Genomic DNA, 19,635 nt, shown 5'->3' on the forward strand with positions numbered 1-19,635 from the left:
TTCTTAGACTTAGAAAAATTTTTAAAGTTCTACATTAAACAAGGTGGTATAAAACAAGCTGTGTTAGGTACTAGACCTCATTCCTCCTGACAAAAATTGGTACAGTTTCATACTTGATTTCAATTTGAGGGGTTTTGTCTTTAATCCCCAAAACATACTGAATGGAGGAAATAGAGGCAAGAATATTTCTATACCATGGCATTTTCTTTGTGTAGTAAGCAGAAATTACTTGAAATATTTCTAATGAGTGACAAGAAAAAATTCACAAACTATAGTGTAAACATATTCATAGCTCTGTTTGCTCTTGTGAATCTGAGAGGGGTAACTGGCTTGCCTAATGAAGGGGAAGAAAACACATTTTTCTGAGTTCTTAAACATCTGTGTAAACATATTTTGAGCCAATTCTATGAGAGTTAACAAACATTCTACAGTGTTCTGATAGATTTTTAAAAAAAAACATTATGGAAACTTAAGTTTGCAACTTCATTTGATTCTGTGGGTTGACCATGTATTAATTGGTTGAATAAATATTTATCACATGTCTACTTTGTATTATGTATGTTCTAGGCATTTGGGATAGCAATGAGATAAGCACAAATTACAACCATTACTCATCCATCAAATTATAAAAACTAAAGTCTGAAACCTTCAAGTTCTGTGAGAATGTGGAAGACAGGCACTTCCATGCGCTGCTGGAGCAAGTTTAGTATTTCCTTATTCCTATACATTATCATTTCACTGGTAATATCTAGCTTGGCTAGGGAAGCAAAGCTTGTCATTGGAGGTCTTCCCTTATTTGTAACAAAAATATTCTCCAAAGAGGATGTGTGCATTTTGCCATTACTTGCCTCAAAACCGTCTTCTATTTTAACATTCATAGACATTTTGACTCTTGGCCTTTGTTTTCTGGGAGGAGCCTTTGACTTTAACTTGAATAAGAAGCTGGGGCTCAGAAGAACAACAAGCTACACAGACAGAAGGGGCAGTTCCCACTCCCAGCACAGCCTTGGCCTGAATCTAACCAATGGAGAGATGCTCATATTTCTAATCCTTGACTTCATTTGGTTTTGCAGCACATTGGAGCTTGTATAGTTTCCTAGGGCTGCTGTATAAATTGCCGCAAACTAGGTGACTTAAAACAATAGAAATTTATTCTCTCTCATTGCTGGGGGCCAGAAGGCCACAATCAAGATGTTGGCAGGACCACACTCCCTCTGGAGGCTCTTGGAGATAATTTTCCTTGCCTCTTCCAGCTTCTGTTGGCTGTTGGCATTCCTTGTAGCTGTAACTGTCTAATCTCTGCCTCTGTCTCTCTGTCTTCACAAGGCCTTCTCCTCTGTGTCTTTTCCTCTTCTCTCTCTTGTAAGGACACTTGTCATCAGATTTAAGACCAACCTAGATAATCCAGGACAATCTCATTTTGTGATTCTTAACTTAATTATATGTACAAAGAACATTTTTCCAAATAAGGTCAAATTCACAGGTTCTGAGCGGACATTCTTTTGGAAGCCGCCATTCGATCCACTACAGAGCTCAAACTACCAGTTCCCATTCCACCACACTCTATGAGCCGACCCCTTGACTCTGAATTTCCATGCTTAAAATTGAGGAGAATCAGAGAAGGAGGCCGTGGGGTTTTTAAATCACCATTATAAAAATAAAAATCCACTCCCAAGTTGAAAATAATAATAAAAAGCAGCTAACAAATATCAACTTTCTCCTAGGTACCCAGTACTGGTCTAAGCATCATATATGTGTTTTAGTTTCCCCACTGTCTAAGCAAATATCACATAATGCATTAACTTTGTAATGGAAATTTATAAGCTTACAGTTTTGAGGCTAGGAGAAGTCCAAAATCAAGGTGTCATCAAGGCAAAGCTGTGTCCTGGGAGATTGTGGCATTCTGTGACTGGTTGAGTGCTATCCTTTGGGCCTTGGTTTTGTTTTTTTGGAGTCGTTTTTTTTTGTCATGTGGCAATGCAAATGGTGACCTCTCCTGGCTTCTCCCTTCTTTTCCAGGTTCTATTGACTTTTAGCTTCTGGCTGCTCCCTCTGTGGCCTTCCCTATATGACCTTCACCCCATTCTGACTCAGTTTGACCACACCTTAACTGAAGTAACCTCATCAAAAAGCCCTGTTTACAAGAGTTCACACCCACAGGAATGGATTAAGTTTAAGACCATGTTTTTCTGGGGTACATAGCTCCAAATCACCACTTGAGGATTGTTTTATTTAACCATCATGTTAAGCATTTTACAGGTGAGAAATTGAGGTTCAAGGTAAAACAATTAGGTTGTAGTAGGGTTTGGAAATGAACCTGGTCAGCCTAGTTTCAGAGTGCTCTCTTAAAACATTACAGTTTTCTTCCTTCCTTGGGATCAAATGTTTCCTAGTTAAACCTAAGACAGAACTCCCTTAATAGAAATACTTACTTGGGGTCCAGTGTAGCAGAATTGAGCAAAAGAAAAACTGAGTAGAACTAACTACTTGCTTGCTTCATCACATCATGGGGGTCTGATTTTTGTGCATTTTGTTATTTTTGTTGTCAAGGTTTGACTTGTTTTTCTTTCTTTTTAGGGGAGATCTGATAGAATGAACTTACATAATTTTTGTTATATAAAAAGAGGTGGAATTATTATTCTTATTTTCCAAAATCCATCACATGGGTGTCTCTCATCAAGCAAGTAACTTGGGGATAACTTGCCAACCAGACAACAATGGTTAGCAGTGAAGAAGGCTAGTCTCTTTCCAAGATTACATGCATGATCTTAAGCTTGGTGCCAGAGATAGGATTTAGCCTCCACAGAGCACTTGCAGAAAATGGGACTTGCACTTCTAATTTCCTTAGTCTTCAGTTGTTAGATCATGTCATTGTTTAACTGGTCACATTCCAGCCATGATTTACCCTTTCATCTCTTCAGCGTCTTTGGAACAGCTGCTTACATGTTCTTAGCACGTAGCTCCAAACTTATTTGAACAGGTCATAGAGATGACCACATACTGGTCATCTAGAACCCCTGGAATATTACCAGACAGCAGGGACCCTGACAAGGTGTGGTACTTAACCAGAGTGGCAGTTTGATATTATTTATGAGTTCCGAAAAGGAGATATTGATTACGTTTGTAAACTGGTCTGTTCCTTTGGCTGTGATACCTTTCATTGTATTAGATTCAGCTGAGATGGCTTTGATTAAATTAGGTTAAGATTAGGGCTTTCATCCAACTATGTCATTAGAGTTCAACTCAGCATCAAGCCCCAGCACCCTTGGGGATAAAACAGATGCTCACATGGAAGTAAACACATAGAGAAAAAGAACCCAGAGGAAGGGAGACAGCTCTTTAGACTGCTGAGACCCTAAGAAGAGAGATGAGCTTGATAGCCTACAGCTGCTGCTGAGCCAGGGAAGAAATGAGCTTCAGGGAGAGAGATGAGCCCACCAGCCTACAGCTGAGATCAGAAAAGCTGGGACCATGGAGCGTTAAGAGGGAGAGGAAGGCTGAACACCCACAGAGACCGGCAGCCATCTTGCTCCAACACGTGGCAACAGAATTTGGTGAGGGAACTAACTTACTCTTTTACGGCCTTGTGACAGTTTCTACCCCCAATAAATATGCTTTATAAAAGCCAACAGACTTCTGGTATTTTGCATCAGAACACTTTTGACCAACTAATACAACCAGTAAGTGGTTGTTTGCTAGTTCCTACAAAGGGATGACCCATGAAGAGTTAAGTAATTTGAAATGCACTATCAAGTTAAGTGTAATAAAACTACAGTGTTTCTTATTGTTTAGGAGATTGTTCTGTAACAAGTAATTCTGCATACAAGTTCATGTCTTCTTATAATATATAGTACTACACATACACAGACACATTCCATCTAGATCTATAACAATACATTTACTAAAACCTATATTTGTAGAAACTTTTTCAGCTGAATGGTGGAAACAGATGAAATAAATCAAGATATTTTCTTAAGAGACTCTGATAGATTGGACCAGTTGTGGCATGTTTATTGTTTTGAGAATAAGATAAATGGAAAAGAGGCAATGAAATGCAAATGTACCTTGTAGCTTATCCAGAAGGAGAAATAGTCTGTATAGTATGCTTTTTTTTTTAAGATTTATTTTATTTATCTCTCCTCATCCCCTCATTGTTTGCACTTACTGTGTCTGTCTTCTCTGTTTCTTTAGGAGGCACTGGGAACCAAACCTCTGATGTAGGAGGAAGGTGCCTAATCACCTAAACCACCTCCGTTCCCTGCTTTGCTGTGTCTCTCGTTGTGTTTTTCCTTTTGTGTCTCTTGTTGCATTATCTTGTTGCATCAGCTTGCCACACCTGTCCATCGTACCAGCTTGCTATCTTCTTTAGGAGGCACCAGAAACTGAACCACGGGCCACCCATTTGGTAGGTGCTTGAATCACATCTTCTTCCCTGTACAGTGTGCTTTTTACCTGAGTTGGCATCTTTGGGGTTCTAGAACTTTACCTTACTTCTACTAATCAGGGAGATTTCACCATGGCCAAAGCAGAAGGCTCTATATCAGCTAAGGTAAGAAATCTTTAGGCCAGGCATCTTCATGAAGATCATCAAATGTTTGTTGAGTGTGACTACTCCCAAGTCTTGGACTAAAAACTGTTTGCATTTTATCTAAGCTAGACAGAGACAAATGGACATCTCAGACAAATTAATACTGAGGTACAACTTCAATGGATTTTTTTTAAAATGTTTGTTTAGGAACCCTCGTTTATTGTTGGTAGGAATGTAAAATGGTTCAGCCTCTGTGGAAAAGTTTGACAGTTTCTCAAAATGTTAAGCATAGAACAATTATATGACCTTGCAATTCCACAAAAGGCATATATCTCAAATAATTGAAAGCAGAGATTTGAACAGATATTTGTATACCAATGTACATAGCAGTATTAGTCACAATAACCAAAAGGAGGAAGCAACCCAAATGTCAATCAACAGATGAATGGATGAACAAAATGTGATAATATACGTATGATAGAATATTATTCAACCATAAAAAGGAATGAAATTCTGATACATGCTACTACATAGATGAAACTTGAAGACATCATGTTGAGTGAAATAAGCTGTGCACAAAAGGACAGATATTGTATGATTCCACTTATATGAAATACCTAAGATAAACAAATTAATAGAAACAGAAAGTAAATTAGAGGTTACTAGGGGTCAGATTTGTGGGAGGGGAAATGCAGGGTGAGTTATTGTTAAATGGATACAGAATTTCTGTTTGAGAATATGAAAAAGTTTTGGTAATAGATGGCAGTGATGGTAGCACAACATTGACAATGTAATTAATACAGAGTTATATATTTGAAAGTGGTTAAATGGGAAAATTTATAGAGCATATATGTTACCACAATTTTAAAAGTCTGTTCAATATTTTATTCAGAGTTGAAATCTGAAGGCAGAGTAGAGAAGAAAACCACCAGCTATGGTATACATTACCTTCTATTATTCCTGCAATTTATTTCTGATTCCAAATTTTCACATATCATTTTACAAAACTATAGAAGAGCATTTTTATATCCTTTATTATTACAGTGTATCACCTATACATGCAAACTTTAAGGGGCTTATTTCAGAATTCCTGCCACCAATTACAGATCTCTCAAGAATTGCTTTATATTTTCAGAAATCTCTCTCACATACCACTTGCCCAATCCCTGCATGAAAAGACTCCTTACTAGCTCTTGATTTTATTCTTCATTAGTTTAGTCACAAACAATCCCAATACTAAAAATACTATTCAATACTTTGGTATTACCCTCTACTTGCTCTTCAGTGGGCAAGGGGAGAGGACCGTGTGAGAACATTCGAACCCCAGATTTTCTTGTTTCCTTTATTGCTGATTCTCTTCTGTCCTACAATGTCTGCAGTTTTTCTTTCTGCAATGGGCTGCTGTTTTCACATTTCAGAGTCCTGGCTAATAATTACATAATCTTTAATCTTTGCACCTGCGAGTGCTCAAAACTCACTGCGAGTGCTTTTTGAAGGCTTCACTTCATTCCATCATGCTTACGCAAAAGATGAGTTTTCTGATTTTCTTGACCTTTGGTAAAGATCTGGTCATTTTATTTGACCCAGCAGATCTTTTACCTAAATTTTCCTTCTCCCTACCAGCTCCATCCTCTCTGCCCATTGTGTAGTTGATGGAAGGGGTATTTTGAATCTTCTTTGTTGGGAAGAGGTTTTACTTTCCTGGGGTCAAACTGAAAAAGATCTCCCCCATTGTTCTGTGCCACAAAGTTTCCTATATATCATTAATAACTATCACTATTCCCTATTAGCTAATCAATAGTACAATGATATTACTGCATAATTACATCCAATCTAATATTTTTTTATTGCACATAATGTCATACCTCTAAAAGGGTTTCCTTGGCCAACTTTCTGTGAACAAAATGACAAAAGGCTTCAGCTGAGAGGAAGGTTATGACTTTTTTTCCCTTATTTTGAGTCTGTAATTGCACTGGGCAATCCTAAAATAGATAAATCATAGGTTTTGAAGTTTCCTTATGTCAGGCTTTCTTTGCGATGCTGCAAGCTCTCAGTAAATTCTCTTGGCAGGTAAAGAACAACATGTTGGTACCTAATTTTTATGAAAAACATTAGAAAGCACCTAGCTGATTCCCTAAACAGTATAAAAATAGCTCCAAGTTTGAGGTCTCTACAGATCATCCTTCTCAAAGTTTAGGGAAGTTGGACTTGAGCAACTTTTAGCTCACAGCCTCCACTGTTCTAATTGGTTACAAATCCTACCTGAATCCTGGAAAGTTACTTTTTGTCACCCAAGCTCATTCCTGGGACTTCTCTTCCTTTTGCAGAAGAACTCAGCAAAGTACTGGGTCATATAAACTACCTGTTCTGCAGACTCCAATGCTACTAGGATGGGAACTATTATAGAAGGAGAAAGAAAATAAAAGGAAAGAAAAGAGATGTATATTTATTGAGTTACCACTGTGTGTCAGATCTGAATTAAGACTTTAATAATTTTGGAAAACTCCTCTTCAATTATTCTGAGTCCAATTATGTGGAATTGGTTTAAACCACACTGATTCAATATATATTAACCAGTAAGGAAACTTTCCCCAAAAAAACTATTATCCCATACTTTGTGAACAACATGGATTTGCTGTACTAAATTAATAGTTATCTATACAATTTATGTTCTAATTTCAATTTCAATGTCAATCCTATTTGTTATTGCTTCAATCCTGAATTAATGAAGGAAGTTAGAGCTGGAAAATGTCAGATCATCTGAGGGCATCATTCTTGTCTGAGGTCATATAAAATGAAAGAGTACCTTTGTCATAATTTAACAATTCATTCTATTTTATAGAGTCATAACCTGTTAGAGCTGGAAGATTTGTTAAATATCATCAAATCCAGATTTATAGGTCCAGAGGTCCAGAGAGATAAAGTTATTCATTCTAAACTTACGTAGCCTTGTCCATCATTTCTACCTTTGCAAGGTCTAAATGCAACCTTTATTTCATCCTACTGCTGCCTTTACCTACTCTTCCCTGGCAGGTTTAGGGGACTCCTTACCTCTTAAATGCTCCTGATGGAGGAAAGCAGCACTTGAATTACTTCAGTTCCTCTTCCTAACATTCACTCAGGATTGTTATGTGCCAATCATGGTAATAGTTTTATATGTATTATCTCATTTAATCTCCGTATAGATAGGAAAACTGAGACTTTGAAAGTTTAACTACTTGCCAAAGTATCATAATTGTTGTGGAGCAAAGGCAGAACTAGCTCTGTGCTCTCAGCCACTGTGCTATGCTGGCTTGTTCTGTGGGTTTGACCATCTCTGTTATGCTGACCTAGACCAGAAGCTTCTGAAATGATCTTTGCACTCACAGCTCTACCCTCCTCCATTTCCCTTGTTTTCTTAAAGAGATCATCTCTATAGAAGCAGAAAAAGCATTCAACAAAATACAGCACCCTTTCCTGACAAACACACTGCAAAAGATAGGAATAGAAGGAAACTTTCTGAACATGATAAAAGGATATATATGAAAAACCCACTAAGCTGTCAATGCACTTCTGAGCCAGAATCCTTTTTAGAGGTCTAATAGGATTCATTGTCTCCTTTGATTGCTCTTCTGAATCCTTGCCTAGCTGATCTGTCTAGTTCCCCATCAAGACATCTGACTTGGCATTTGGGCCTGTCTGCCTTCCCAAGCCCTGCAGCCTGAATGTTGGCTTGTACTGCTCAGAGCAGAGTGCAGGAAGAACTGCTGGCAGAGAATATTCAGTTATTGAAAGTTCAGTAATCATTGGAACCATTGTAGGAACTGAAACCAATGATATACAGGAGCCAGATCATCAGGACCACGCTAAGTATTGTGAACTGGATCTTCAAGGTGACAGGGAAATACTGAAGATTTGTCAGCTGGAGAGTGGCAAGTTTGAGTCTTCAGGATTTATGAGAAGCAGAAAGATTTCTCTGAAAGAAGTATGGAAAATATTTGGAGGGGAATGAGGCTTTACTTCTCTGATTCCTTCACATGCCTCAGAGTAAAACTCAAGTTCATTTCTGGACTGAAACACTCTCTCCCACAGGGGCCATAGTGAGGGTGCCTGACTCTGAACTATTCAAGCACTAAGAGCACACGGAACTAATTTGTAAATTATCAGTATGCTGTAATGTGAAACTCCTGCACTTTTAAAAATCAAGCTCATAGAAGTATGATTTACACATAATAAAATCGGCCCCCTCTAAGTGTATAGTTTGATGAGTTTTCATACATATACATACACTCAGCTACCACCACAATCAGAATGCAGAATATTTCCAATACTTAAAAAAAAGTTCTCTCATGCCCCTTGCAATCAAACTCTCTTTAACTCTGTCCCAAGGCAGCCACTGATTTTATTTCTAGCTCTAAAATTTGGCCTTTTCTACAATATCACATAAATGGGATCATATAGTATAAAGTCTTTTGTGTCTGGTTTCTTTGAATCATCCCAATTCTTTTGAGATCCATCCATATCATGGTTATCTATAGTTCCTTTATATTGCTGAGTAATATTTCATTGTGTATGTGAACAAATTTTTATCTCTTCACTAGTTGATGGACATTTGGGTTTTCCTTCTGCTTTTTGTTTTTGGGTTTTTTTCCATATTACAAATAAAGCTGCTGTGAATATTCATATATAGGTCTTTATGTGGATATATATTTTCATTTTACTTAGGTAAATACCTAGAAATGGAATTGCTATATTGTGTGATATGTGCATATATAACTTTATTAGAAACTGACAGTCTGTTATCCAAGTGGTTGTACCATTTTACACTCTACCAGCAATGTTTTAGAGTTCCAGTTACTCTTACTCCATGTCAGCACTTACTAAGGTCAGGCTATTTAATTTCAGCTAGTCCAATGCATGTGAAGTTCTATCTCATCATGGTTTTAATTTACATTTTTCTAACAACTAATGATACTGAGAATTTGTCATATTGTTATTGGCAGTCTTATAACTTCTTCTGTGTAAGTCAAATCTTTTACATATTTTTAATTGCAGTGTTTCTTTTTATTGTGAGTTATGAAAGTTTTAATTTATTCTGTATAATATGCACATATTATCAAAAATGTGTTTCGCAAATATTTTATTCCAGTCTATTTTCTTTACAGTGTCTTTCAAAGAGCAGAAAATTTCATTTTGATAAAATCAAATTTATCTCTTTCTTTAACAGTTCATGCTTTTGGTCCTATCTAAGAAATGTTTGCCTAACCCAAGATTTTCTCCTGTTTTCTTCAGAAAATTTTATAGTTTTTGCTCTTATATTGAGGGGTTTTTTTCTTTATATATGGTACTTGGAAAGAGAGAGATTTCATTTTTTCAAATATTCCATAGTGCCATGTGCATGGCAGGTATCCCATAGTTACTTGTTGTTTAAGATAAAGGACCTTAAGAGGTACAAACAAAGTTTTTTCAGCTCTTAGTTAGGAAGAATAAATAAAATAGAGAAATATATTTGTGAACTGTAGAGGAAACTATGAAATCATTACAGCCTTGCAATTATCCAGAAAATTTTATTTGTATTTGCTTTGTGTACAGGGTACATTTTCACAGCAATTAAAGAGAAAAAGTAGCATCTTCCTCATTTATCATGGCGTTAAGGAGAAAATGCCAGTCTTGAGGGCACTGATCCATAAAAATCACTGTCCAACATTTCTGCCTAGTGGTTTGGAAATATGCCCATCTTCCAGGTAGCTAATATATTTTGAAAATAAACGGACACTGCTCTCCCTATGAGATTTCTTCAATTGCATTTCAATTTCTTCCACTTTGTCCAACCTATTAGCACACGGACTTACCCAGAATAACTACCCTAAGAGATGGATTTTCCAAAGGGTGGTGCAAAAACCAAGATGGACATTTTGCCCAGTATGCAAAACTACAATGGCCCTGATTTATTTAGTCTTTAAATGGTGATGCCCTCTTGATACAAAGCCAGTTCTCAGAAAAGATACTCCAAAGTAATTTAATCTCAAGGCTATTTAAACAGAATTTTGGACAGTAATGCACAAATGAGGAAAAGACAAAAGAAAAACATCCTGTTGATAGTCTAGTTAATAAAAGTGTATATCAAATCAGAGGATAAACAGCTCACTTTATATTTAGAACTTAGCAAATACTATTAATCATTTGTTAAAAATTATATGCCACAAGAATCCCAAATATTCCTTTTGGCCAGTCCTTTTTTCCTTTTTATCTCTTTTGGTATTTAAGAAAAATTTAAATCAGTTTATCTAAATGAATTGAAATGGCCCTTGTGACATTGATCTAGAAACTTAAATGTGTTTCTCATGAATCATTATGAACTTTCGTCTTCCAAACAAGGAAGCTACATTTTGCAACAAATTAACAAATCTCAAAAGATTATAAATCAGAGTAGAATTCAGAAAAAATGAACAATACAACTGGTTACCTTACATTTAAGTAAAGAAGAAAATTCTTTCAAACATACATTTTACCAAATGAGTAAAAAAAATTTTCCCTTAATTTGAAGCATTGAGGACATGGCTACATCTATGATAAAGAAGAAAGGTACTTTTATTTTAAAACTAGGAGAATTTACAAAATAATTTTTCATCTAATGACCTATGTCAATTTAACAAATGTGGGAAAGTGTCTTATTTAAGAGTATATATTGATTTTAAGATGGATACAATAAATTTGGGCTCAAATACAATTTTTAAGTTATGCAAGCAAACTTTTTAAAATTTATTTTTATTAGAGATGTAATGATATTTATTATTATTTTTTCTTTTGGTTTATAGAAAAGCCATGCAGAAAATACAGAGTTCCCATATACCAACCCCCAAACCTGACACATTATGTTAGTGTAGTAACTTTGTTACAATTGATCCAAGAAAATCATTGTAATTATACTATTATCTACAGTCCATTAATTGCATTAGGGTTCACAGTTTGGGTTGTACTGTTTTGTTTTTTTTTTTAATTTTTATTCTAGTAACATATATACAACTAAAATGCCCTCTTTTAATTACGTTCAAATATATAATTCTGTGGTGTTAATTACATTCATAGTGTTGTGCTATCATCACTGCCATCCTCTACCAAAACTTTTCCATGACCCCAAATAGAAACTCTATACCAATTAAGTATTAACTGCCTATTCCCTACCCCAATCCCAGCTCCTAATTACCTGTATTCTAGTATCTGACTCTCTGAATTTGCTTGTTCTAATTATTTCGTATGAGTGAGATCATAAAATATTTGTCCTTTTGTGTTTAGCTTATTTCTTTCAACATGAATTCTTCAAATTTCATCCAAGTTGTCACATGCATCAGAACTTCATTCCTTTCTATGGTTGAATAATATTCCATTGTGTGTATATACCACATTGATGTTTATACATTCATCTGTTGATGGATACTTAGGTTGCTTCCATCTTTTGGCTACTGTGAATAATGCCACTATTTGTGCAAATATTTGTTCCTTTCAATGTTTTCAAGAGTTTTAAGGAAGAGGGCTCTGCCAGTTTTTGCTGGTTGTTCAAAAATTCTGTGGGGGAATGATACTCTAGAATATCTTACACCGCCATCTTGGTAGACCAGAAGTCAATGCAAGCAAGCTCTGCATTCCAAACCTACTGTACCTATTGGCTAAAAAATAGTTTTGTTTCTAAGTAGTAGTTCCTTTCTGGGTTCTCTTAAAGCACTTTTTAGCACCTCTCTTATATTCTGAATAACTACAGATGTAGTTAAATTGGCAAGTGTTTTATATCCTACAGGATTTCATAAAAAATGCTTGATTGTTTTGTAAAAAAAGATATGTGCACAGTAAGAAAGCATGACTGCCTAAAGAATAATAGGAATTGAGATTTATTTAACTATGTATATCTAAAAATTAATATAACTTCTCATAGATATATAGAATTGACTCTAAGCTGCAGAACATTTTTACATAAATGTTGGTAAAAACAGGTTGCATGTAAAATTCCTTATTTCTTGAGGCATAAGGAAAATCTTTTTAGTTCACGGTTAATAATCAATAACTCGAAACATGAGTAAAATTAAAACATTTTTAAAGCCCTACAAGTTTAAGGCTACCCCTTATTAAATCTTTTCATGACACAGTTAAAGTATCACCTTGAAAAATTAAATCATCGATACTACTATCGGCACTAAATAGTTTTCCTGAAAACTATAAAATGTATTGCTTTGGTGTCAGCTTTTCTGTAACCCTGGTGTATTGAGGACTTCTGATTTATAAAATGCTAAGAGCCTTTCCTACTTTTTCAAATAAACAAATTGATAATCACTCTATTTATGCATTTAAGAATTTTCAATATGCCACTTGTAAACTCTTTTTTTATGGACTCTGTAAATAAGACACATGAGACCTGTGCAGAATTTCTCAGTACCCAGGGTCCATGAGTTCAAGACTCAAGCCAAATTAGGTCAAATGGCACTAGACTTTGGCAAGTCTATGTACTAATAGCCCTGTCAAAAGGATTAAAATTCTAACAGGAAGTAAACTGTATTCATTTTAGTTTTTAAAGATATCCCACCCTTTATTTTGTTCGAATGAGCTATATTCCAAAGGAGTTCATTACAATGAAATTGCTTTGTTTTGGTGGATTGTTCTGAATTTTAGGAAGCACAGAGTTTAAAAAAAAAAAAGATGGGAAAGAAAAAGTGTTGTTAATGATGATAGAGCAAGAAAGTGTTTCTCTATAACTGGGCAGCCATTTCCTCATTGGGGGGGTCCAAATATGACCTCCCAGAAAAGGTGACCATCTCCTAAATTATGGCATCCTCACCAGGGTATGAGCTATTCAAAAGAGACTTTGTTGAATGATTTCTATTGTTGATAATGCTGTGGTCTCGAAATAAGTTAACTACTGTTAGGGTAATTAGTGTTTTGTGCATTGTTTTTGTTTTGTTTTGCTTTATTTATCAAAATAGAGGGTTGTTTTCTGATTTATCTCTTCTAAGGCACTTATAAATCATTTATGAAAGAGATGATAGATAGTTAAATATGGACAAGGACTGAAAACAGAATTAGTAAATAGCCCAAGAGTAATTTGAACTTAAGTCTGTGTCTTTGCAATGTTCCCATGTTTGGGTAGTCTTGAATCTGGTCTGTTAGTTCATGTTTCCCACAAATATAAAAACAGTATTTGAAGAGGTGACCCTCTTACTATCTAAGAAGGACATTATTCTTTTTCATACTTCTCTGGAATTCTGGATCACTATAAATAATGTAATTTTTCTGCCCATTCCACAAGCTCAAAACCAGTTAGCTGAAGTCATGCTACTTTCACCTCCATGCAGCTGCCATCTACTTTCTGTGTGTAGCAGAACTGAGTCCTGCCATAACAGCTGTGGGAAGATGCAATTCCCAATTTCAAGGATCTTTCAACTTAACTAACCTATTTGTGAATCTACCTATTTCACCCATCTCTGTCTTCATAGAAATAGAAGACAATTATTGGAATTTGGCAATTGCTCTTATTCTCACCCATCCACCCAGTATTTTCACAAAACTTCTGTTCTGTGGTGATAGTAAGCTAACATTTATCATATATCAGGCATTCTTCTAAGTGCTTTATATTTGTTACTCATTTAATTTGGAAGCTGCAGAATTCAGAAAATCTTTTCTAATTAAGCATTGCCAAAGGAAATTAAGGGAGAAGGGTGGGATTTATAATTGAAATGCAACTTTTTAATGCTGAAAACTCAATATATGAAAATAAAATTGAGTTTTCAGCATTAAAATGCTGCAATTTGATTTCATTCTCCTGAACTTACCATTTCCTTTCATGTTCCAAATAAAATGGTTTAAGCCCCTATCCCATGAGCTCTGGGAAGGCCAGTGCCCCAATATTTTTAAGAGTTTCTGGGAAGCTTGTTCTCTTGATTGCCTCTTGTTCCAAATTTCTCCTGCTGACTCACTTCCCACAACTGCCGTCCTTGTTCCAACCCATTCCTCCATCCTTTTGCTTCCTTTCCCAAAGAACCCTTTGAACAAGTCTATTATGAATGATCTTATTTTATTGAGGGTTGAATATAATTGAAGGGAAAGAAAGGAAACTTCAAGTGAAATTTTAGACATGATGGTCATAATATTCCACAGCTACCATGGCCTAGAGTTTTTCACAGACGATCTGTTTCCTCACCTCCCAAATTCTGCCAAGGTATGAGATTTCCAGTCTCTACAAAGACCCTTTTCCTATCTCTCACCTTCTCCAACGTCTGGAATCCCCACCCCTAAGCTCCAAGTGACCAGCAGGCTACACAACAAACTCCTGTTGCTTTATTCTGAAAAGAATATCGGCTCTCTCCTTGCCTTCTGCCCCACCTTACCTTTTGATGGGCATGGTGGGGTGGGGGAGCTCATCTTATAACCAACAAGAAATTTCTCAATCAAAAGAGCTAATTCTCTTCCTAAGAATTCCACCATCTTTCTAAAGCAGGTGGCTTAAAATGCAGCCAACTCTAAAATTAACCCATTGTTATTTCCCTTTTATGCAGATACTTCGAGGAGATAATGTTCAGATTGTAGGAATAGCATTTTTCATCACAGAATTTATTTGCGGAATAATATCTCTATTGTCCTTTGTTGTTGATAGACCCATCACACATCTAAGGCTAGAGAAGAAGCAGCTCAGTCACCTTGCTTTGGAATGTCAATCTGGGAGGAAGTTGTTCCTATGTGGGTGCCTGTGACAAAATCTTTAAATTGGTAGTTTGGAGCTTAGGATATATATTTTTTCAAATAAATAGTAGTTAGATCTCAAATTTTCCCACAAAGGCTTACTTAATACCAGTGTGGCTTGAAGATGGTAGCAATTATACTGGCTTGAGTTCTGGGTCCTGGGAGTGGGGAACTATGTGCTAAAGAAGAAAAGAAAAAGGAAAATTAGTTTTCTTCTACTCACAGACACTTAAGGTCTTTCCTTGACAGTTGCTAATCCCTCATCCAGGCCACTTTTCAACTCTTTCCCACCTATTCTTTTGGCATGTCTCTCCCAGATCCTTCTTCATGACACCCCATCTTACCTCATCATAAAATATGCTCACAAACAAGTCCTTCCTTCAATCAAAATTCCCATTCATAGTGCAGCTAACCTCAGCCACGTGTCAAGAACAATGATCTGATTCAGTTAACTCATAGTAAAGAACAATTGCTCATATTATTATCTTTCCAATAAGTATTTTCCCCTTTAAGATAATATTTAAATACACATTTTTATGTTGTGGAATTTCAAGTTGAAACACAAAATAATTTTACAAGAGTGTGAAAGAGATATTTTCCAGAAAGAGGGGAAAGGGAGGGTAGAAAATAAGCAATACCTGGATCCCTAGGATCTTGTCCCCGAGTAAAATTGCATGATGTGGATTAAAAGCATCCAGTTGTTGTTGTTGTAATTGACAACCCTCACCCTTCCCCAGATGGCTCCCTCATCTGTTTGCTTGTTGTTTTTGCTCATTGTCTGCTCGTTGTCTATTTCTTCTTTAGGAGGTACCAAGAATCTAACCCGGGACCTTCCGTGTGGGAGGTGGGTGCCAACTGCTTGAGCCATATCCACTCCCTGCTTGTTTTTGTTTTTGTTTTTGTTTTTGCTCTCTGCTCGTTATTTGCTCACTGTCTTGCTCATTGTTTTTGTTAGTTGTCTGTTCCTTGTTTTTGCTTGTTGTCTGCTTGTTGTTTTTGCTTGATGCCTGCTTGTTGTCTACTTGTGGTTTGTCTTTTTTAGGAGGCACTGGAAACTGAATCTAGGACCCCCTATGTGGGAGGTGGGCACCTAACTGCCTGAACCACATCTGCTCTCCTGTAGTTGTATTTTTAAAAATATTGGTTCCTATATGGGAGGCAACAAATCTTTGGAGAGTGGGGCTGGTTGTTTCAGAATGTGATTCCGGAATGGATAATTTAGAAGTATGCCCTCTGCCAAAATTAAAGTACACCTAGCAATAGTAAAAACTGATTACATAATTATTTCAATGTAACATTGAATAATCACCATTATTTTGCCCTTACTTCCCTGTATTGATGATACAGCACATTCCAGAGTATAATGTAAACATGGTGAAGTAAAAGAAAAAAGAGCCCTGGATTATAAATGAGGATTCTTGGATTTTCCTTAGATGTGGCCCTAATTCAGAGATTTCGAAGTAAAGGAGATTTTTCACTAGATGGTCTAAAGTTCTTTTGGGCCCCAAGAGTCACTTACTACTCCAAAGTCTATTACCACTCCAAACCATGGCCAGGTGCAGTGGTAAAGCCACCCTTTTATAACTGACTCACCCATTTCTACACCTTCAGGGACTGTTGCCAGGTGAGCCCCACCCCTTGAATGGCCTTAGCAAGCAGAAATGCCTTGCCCTCCTTGGGGACATCCCACATCCAATCATTGGCCAATGCAGGAGAGTGTCTCAATTCAGTACAACCCTAAAGGTCCAGCCTAGCTCCAAAGCTCTTTGTGGGATTGGCTGAGGCCTTTGTTGCAAGAGTATCCCAGTTAGCATCTCTTCCTACCTTCATTTCCCCACAGGTGTTGCTGAGAGCCTGCCAATAGATGTCCTGAAAGCAAATCTAACTCTCAGAGTCTGTTTTTCAGGGAACCCAATAGAAGACAGCTGGTTCCAGGAGTGGTCCGAGGAAGCAAACACTAAAATAGGAATTTGGAAATGGATCCTGTGGCTGGCAAGGGGCATGCCATCCCTGATGATACGTGGAGTCCTGAGATCTGCAGCATGCTGCAGCAGTACAATTGTTAAAACATTCACTGGTGGTCAAGTGAGATAGCACACCTTTAGAAGGGGATGTACTGGTGGGAGCAATATCACAGACATGAAAAAGGCTTAAGGAAAATGGGAATTATAAGGATAATGAAATCTGAAACTCTTGCTGAATGCCGTCACCATCCATGCATTGGAGAAAGACAAAGTCTGATTTAAGGCAAAGTGTGAAAATCAAAGGGCCTCCTGGCAACATATAAAGGGACTCAAATCTCCAGAAAGGCAAAAGAAGCTGAGCCTTGGGCCCAGGAATTAATTATCAGTGAAGTGGAACACCAGAGAAAGTTGAATTTCAGTCTGCTACACCAAGCTCAGGGCCATGCTTAGGAAGGAATGAAGCCCTCATAATGGAATGAGAATATCTAGATCCATACATTTAAGAAATTTGAAATTCTAGAGTCTGCTGACACTTTGGTCCTTCAGACATGGCTCACTTCTGCCTTTGAAAGGCTAGTGCTTGCTTATCCTGGTAAAGATAATACAAAGGCCTGTGCCTTCTAAGAAATTTCAATAGGAACTATTCACCCCTCCCCTCCTTTTCCTCAGATCAATAACTTGGATCGTGTCACATTACCAATCTGGGAACACGCTGGGCTAACCAAGGGAGAAAAGGGACTTTATGCTGAAGGAGCTGCAGGATGTAGCTAAAATGTACTAGTAGGAGCAAGGAGAATATTTATGGGACTGGATCCTGGTGATATTGGATCATGGAATTGGAAGGTAATATATAAAGTTGGATAAGGGAGAATTTACCATAATCTTCTGTATTATAGGTTTTAACACTCTAGCAAAGACCCCACAGGTTTTAGTTTTCTAAAAGCTGCTGGGAGTAATAGACCAGAGATGGGTTGGCATTTACAATTTATTAGGTTATAAGCTTACAGTTCTGAGGCCATGAAAGTGTCCAGATCAAGACATCATCAGGAGATCCTTTTCCCTGAGCTGCACCTCTGGTGATCAGTCACATGGAAGCATCCACTCATCTCTCTCCTTTCCTCCAGGCCTCGTTGCTTTCAACTTCTGGCTGAAGTGGCCTCCTCTTAGCTTCTGGCTCCTGGGGCTTCCTTGCTCAGCTTCTGGGTCCTCTCTCTCTCTGCAGTCTTTCTGTGTCTATGGCTTTTATTCCTGCATTTATAAAGACTTGAGTAAGAGGATTTAAACCCTACCTAGATCATGCCCTACTGTAGTGATCCAATCAAAAGGAAGGCTCCTTGACTGAATCTAATCAAAAGTTTCCATCTGCAATAGGTCTAATGCACAGGAATTGATTAGCTCTAAGAACAGGATTTTCAGGGGTCCACAACAGCTTCAAACTGCCACACCAGACAATGAGGATGACATGTTGCTAGAATAGCTCTTAGAAGCATGGAAAATGTGATGGTCCACATTAAGTAGAAACTCTAGAACAGCTGTTGTAGAAGGTAGAACATCTCAGGGAAATGGGCATAACTCCCATTACTCCCAGTGTCTAACTTGGGGAACGTGTGGTTTCCCATTCCCACAATCTGGGTTTCTTAGCTTTAGAAAAGAAAACTTCCACCAGGGGACACAGAAAGTGTGTCATTAAACTTTAAGCTATGGCTGCCTCCAGTCACATAGTGCTCCTTGGGCCAAAAGATCAGCTGTCAAGAAGAGGAGTTACTGACAGGGGTAATTGACCCTGATCATCATGAAGGGATTGTGTTGTTGTTTCAAAAGGGAGCAGCCCTGAGATCTTCTCCAATTTACTTTAGTAGATGCTATGGAACATCTCTTACTATTTCTCTGCCCTACTTTGAGAGTAAATGAGTAAGTGTAGATGGCCCAAGACCCCTCTGATGACTACCTGAGACCTTCCACCAGATAAGCCTCCTGAACCACAGAGGAGCTACATAAAGAGAATCCAAGAAATTTTAAATGTACAAGGTGGAAGAGTAAGATGGCTATAAACTGTGTTCCCAAGACTAGCTACTGTGATAGGCATGTGATAGCTACTGTGATTGTCTCATGTAATGGTTAGGTTCACATGTCAACTTGGCCAGGTCATGGGGTCCAATTGTTTGGTCAAGCAAGCACTGGCCTGATTATTACTGGGAGGATATTTTGTGGCTTTAAATAATCAGTCAGTTGACTGCATCTACAATCACCTAAGGAGATTACCTTCAACAATGAGAGAAGCTTCATTTAATTAGTTGAAGCCTTAAAAAAGGAACTGATGATTTCTTATGCAATTCTTCCAATAAATCTCAGATTATATATATATATATATATTATATATATATAAAATATATATATGTATAACTTGTTGGTTCTGTTTCCTAGAGGACCCTGACTAAT

This window comes from Dasypus novemcinctus, chromosome 7, assembly GCF_030445035.2.
Source record: "Dasypus novemcinctus isolate mDasNov1 chromosome 7, mDasNov1.1.hap2, whole genome shotgun sequence".
Taxonomy (NCBI): Eukaryota; Metazoa; Chordata; class Mammalia; order Cingulata; family Dasypodidae; genus Dasypus; species Dasypus novemcinctus.